The sequence below is a fragment of the Neomonachus schauinslandi genome, chromosome 2 (genome assembly GCF_002201575.2).
Source record: "Neomonachus schauinslandi chromosome 2, ASM220157v2, whole genome shotgun sequence".
Classification (NCBI taxonomy): domain Eukaryota; kingdom Metazoa; phylum Chordata; class Mammalia; order Carnivora; family Phocidae; genus Neomonachus; species Neomonachus schauinslandi.
Genome location: NC_058404.1, coordinates 203,286,297 through 203,291,443, shown reverse-complemented (window position 1 = coordinate 203,291,443; position 5,147 = coordinate 203,286,297).

Here is a 5,147-nt window from a genome sequence, read left to right as displayed (position 1 = left end):
CACGCCCCTCTGCTGCTGGTCTGCCCGGCCCAGGGCAATGGGCTCAGCCAGGACACGGGGACCCAGCAAGCCTCCTCACGGAGAAGGGGCCCTGGTGCTAACAGGTTCCCCGAGCAAGAGGAGTCTCCCCTGAGATGGGCCCCCAGGAGCATCAACAAGGCCAGCAAGCGTTCATGGTGCCCTCCGAAGAGAACTCCCCCCGACTCAGGGCTTGGCCTGGCTCTGGGGGAAACAAGGGGGAGGGGTTCCCTGAGGAGGAGCAGGCCTTGCCTGGGGGTCTCAGTTGGGGGGCGGAAGAGCCAGGGCCCCCAAGGCCCGGAGCACAAACCCCCCCAAGCCCGACCTGGGGTGTGTGTAGAGGGGGTGGCGCGGGAGTCTGGAGCTGCTGCTGGGGCAGGTGACAGTGGCTGCAGAGGCCACCCTGGCCTGAGTGGGGGATGTAAGGGGTCTGTGCAGGCTGGGGGCAAGCAGAGGGGGTCCCGTGGGGGGCCAGGCTGAGCCCTTGAGGGGGGAGAGACGCCCTCCATCCTGTTGGTGGGATCGAGGGTTCTGTCCCTGCCCCCTACAAGTTTCCTGGCTTCCAGCCTCAGTGTCCCCATCGAGTGGGGGGCAGTCACTGCCTCAGGGCCATTGTTATCTGCTTAGTGCACGAGCCCCTGTAGCTGCCCTGGGGGCCCGGGAACCGGGTAGGGGGAGGCCCATTAGCAGTAGCCCATGCACAGGGCTGGGAGGCAGCCTTCCAATAAAAGTGGTGGATGTTTTAGCAAATGGAGGATCTTGGAAATGGCTAAGGACAAAAAGAGTCCGTGGCTTGGCCAGGCTTGGCCAGGAAGACCCAGGAGGGGAGCAGTAACCCTCAGCCCCCTGGACTCCCCAGATGGCCTTGGCGGGGACAGAGGTGGCCAGGCCCCTGGCCGAGGCTACTTCGTGGGCATGGGCTTTCTGAGGAGTGGAATTCTGGCTCTGGAAGATGCAGTCCCCGGCCCCCCACCCCGCCAGACCTGGGGCCCGAGGCCGTGGGGGCCTTGTCAGGAGCCCGAGATAATGGAGGCCTTCCTGTACCTGGGCAGGAGGGTGGAAGGGGGCTGGACCGGCTCCAGTCTGGCTCGCATTGAGCTGGGGCACTGGACACATGATCAGCCCTGGGCCAGAGGCAGGTGAGGAGGGGGAGCTGGGAGGGAGAAGCCACCTCTTTGAGTAGAGCCATGAGGAACACATGGCCAGGGAGGGGGAACCTTCCCCTCTCATATGGGGGGGAGCTGTGTGTATGGGGGTTTTGGGAGGACACACTGGAACAGCCAGGTGGTACAAAATGGGGGGGGGGTACACGGGCTGGACCGGAGCCCAGAGCTGGCCTGGCTGTCATGGGGCTGCCCATGCCCTGGGAGACACAAAATTAGCTGGGAGCCCAGGGCAGGCTCCTGGGTGAAGGGGACAGTATGCTTGGGCACACAGACATTCCTTGCCCTCCTGGGGCTGGCCACCCAGTGGCAGACAAAGATAATGTGTATGTAACAGTTAAACAAACAACAAATGAGGAAACTGTACTTATAACTCATATTATAGTTAAAACTTGAATTTCCTTAATAAATAAAAAGTGCTTGCAAATCAATAAGAAAAAGACCAGTCATAATTTCCCAAATAGAAAATAGTTTGAGACAGGTAATTCATAGGACGCGGAGACATAGGCAGTGTGCAGTGTCACCAGGACTAGGAGAAAAGCAAGTAAAGTCCCATGGAGGCACCACTCCTCACCTGCCCACTGGCATGAATTACATGGTTTGATCTCGCGGTGCCCGGGCCACTGTGGCAGTGGACACTGGTTAATCCAGGAATATCTCCCCAGATTGCACACGTGCATATCTTGGATTAGCGATTCCACTCTTGGGAATCCACTTGAGGATGAATGTGTTCACCCATGACAACCACCCAAGGACAAGCCACAAGCTGGACCGTGGTTCGTAACACCAAAAATGGGAAGGAGTGGCGAGGGCCTGGAAGAATGAACAGTGACTCATCCCCGCACTGGAATCCTACACAGACACCCCGGTGCTGCCCGTGGGGAGTGGAAGACCCCGGATGCTTACTGCTCCCAAGTGTAAGAACGCAGGGAGACAAAGAACCCACTGGCCACTGAGGGCAGCTGCTGAAGGGTCTTGTAATGTCACCCCATCTTTTTGTGCCTCTTGAATATCATTCCGAGTCGTTTGTGCCCATGGCGCCCCCTGGCTGCTCCGGGGCGGGGTGGTGGACTGGCAGCAGGTGGTCATGCTGTCCCGGTGAGCGCGCAGGGTTAGACCAGGGTGGTGGCCCCTGGCTGGGCCACGGTTGCCAGGTGAGGCAGCAGGGACTCGATGCCCATGACCCCGGCTTGTCTGAATGCCCCGTGCCAAGGGGAGAGGTCTGCAGGGTAGCATGGGGAGCGGTGCTGGTCACGGGGACCCGAGGTGCCCTCCAAGTGCTTGGCACCAGCCTCTGGCCCAGTGGACCAGATGCTTTTCTTTATGCAGAGAGCGCTGGCCGCCAGGGCAGCAAGCCCGGAAGAGCTGTACAGCTGGCCCTTGTCTCAGTTTTTCTCCCTGACGCTTTTTGCTGAAAAATCAATTCTGCAAACCCAGCTGGTGCGGGCTGAGAGCAGCTGGGGGTGGTGCAGCGGATGCTTCGGCAGATGTGGACCGACACCCCCTTCCTGCCCTCCCTGAGCCTCTCTGGGCCTGAGCAGGGTGGGAGGCAGGGGCACGAGGGGGCCAGCCTGGGTGGGGCTGAGGTCACAGGGAGGGAGGCTGCCTCCCTGCCCGGTCCCTGCTCAGGTCACCCCCAGGACAGTGTCCCCCCACGTCCTGCCCAGGGCCCAGCCGGCATTCACAGACCCCTTGCTGGGTGCCCACCCACCGTCCTGAGCCCCCAGAGCGGCACTCAGACCTCCCCTTCCAGCCCCATCAGAGAGGGCAGGGGGCTGAGGGCAGCTGACCCCCTCCCTGCTGGCATCCCTGCTGGGACCCCTTCCCTGCCCACCCCGAGCCCCGTCCACCCTCGGCCAGCTGGAGCTAGAGGGGTAGAGGGGTAGCCCCGTCCCAGGGTCTGGAAATCAGCTGGTTCTCTGCTGCACGGCCTGTCCTCGGCAGTCCTCGTGGGGAAGCGGGCTGACCTCCCCGCCCAGCCACAAGGAGCTGCACAGTTTCACCCACGAAGGGGTCCGTCCCCGTCCCGGATGACATCTCAAGTTTACACGCACATGTGTGTGCACGCACGCGCACACGGGCACCACGCCAGCCCCGGGCTCTGTCTTCCCTGCGGACCCCGCGTCTGGCCCCGCTGCTCCGCGGCTCACTCCAAGTGTGGCGCGAGGGCGAGAGTTCCGCCACTCCGCGGACGGGACATCTCCATCAGCGCCGGTTTCTGCTAACTGAAACAGACCCGGAGGATTTTTCACGTTTATGAAAAAGCCTTCGCCAGACTAATGTGGGTCTTTCATAAAAGGAAAGGGCAGACTCCAACTTCCGGAAAGCCGGGATACGTGTGCCCAGATCCCTGTGATTCCCGATAGGGGATAAGATGGTGGAATTTGTTAGAAACACACAGGTGGAGTTTTGGCTGGACGGTAAGGAGCTTCTGTGCTGGTGGAGAGAAGGCGTATTTTGTCTCGTTAGGCTTCCCCACCCACCGCACGGCCTTGTGGTCGCTCCGTTGGCTCAGACTCTGCCGCGGAGGTCCTGGGCTGCTCGTGGAGATTGGGGCCGGCGGTCACAGCCCGCACTCAGGGGAGCGGGATGAAGGGCAGAACGCCTCGGCGCCCCTGCTGCCTCAGTTTGCTCTGCTTCTCTCGCGGCTCCATGAGAGTGGCTGGTGCCAATCGGCCCATGTGGTCCAGTGGTTGGTTGATGTTGGGTTTTCTACACCGACGTCTGCTGGCGAGTGTTAGCAGCCTGCCTCTCCCCTTCCAACCTCCCCTTCACGCTCTTGTCCCGTGCTGTGGCTGTGGCCTCCATTGCACAGCCGGGGAAACCGAGGCACAGGGCCACGAAGGGTGCGGACCCGTGCGCTCTGCCTCCCGCCCCCATGCCGGGCCCTGCTCTGAGGGCCGCTGGGTGGGCCCAAGGCCAGAGCAGAGCGCGGCATCTCCCATGGCCTTGCCCCACAGCCCCAGACCCTGGGAGTCACCTTTCCGGCTCCTTGGACCACACCCACACCCCAGCATCAGCAAAGCTCGCAACTGTCTTCTCCCGATGCATCCCACCCCTTCCTGCTGTGGTCTAGGCAGCCTGCGTGCCCACGGGGCCCAGGTGGGCCAGGGCTCCTCTGGCTGTCGGGGTGGGGGCCCTGAGCAGATGCTGGGTGGGCCCGTGGAAGGGATCCACAGGACTTGGTGAGGGGAGTGGGGAATGTGGGGCCTGGGGACCTCGGGCTCCTGGTTTGGGCCCTGGAGCCTTCCAAGGGGGCTCCAGGAGGCAGCTGGCCGAATGGGATAGCCCTTGGGCCAGAGATGGTCTGGGCAGCATCCAGCAGGGAACCCACCTGCTGGGCAGGGCCAAGGGCAGCAGTCTCAAGCACAGTGAGGCCCCGGGCCCTGAGACCACAGGCCACACCTCCAGTGATCTGCAAGCCCGGTTGGGGACCCCAGGGGCTGGCACCTGGGCTGGGAGCTGCACCCTCCTGTGACGAGGGCACCAGGTCAGCAAGGGCAGGGCTGGAGGCAAGGGGACGGGGTGGGAGGTTCACTTTGGAGACCGGTGACTAGACCCCTTTCCTCCCTGCTGTTGGTGGGTTTGCCCTCTGTTCGTTTCCATTGTTGCAGGGTTTCATTGTGAAATACACACCGGCTCATTCCCCTGAGCATTCACAAAACCGTGTTTCTAGTCTCTGATCATCGTCAGGAAAGCTGCTCCCGACAAGCCTGCTCTGTCCTTCACTGTGGGTCTACATCTGTGCTACGGGGTCCCTGGGGGGGGACTGTGGCTGTGTCTGAGTCTGCCTGCCCGGGAAAGGCGCATCAGACAGGCATCTGCACACAGTGGGTCCACGGACTGTCTCAGCAGCACCCTATGGGCACCGGGAGCATGGCTGAAGAGGGAGCATTGCTGCAGAGGGAGAAGCTGGGAGCATGGCTGCAGAGGGAGCATCACTGCAGAGGGAGAAGCTGGGAGCAT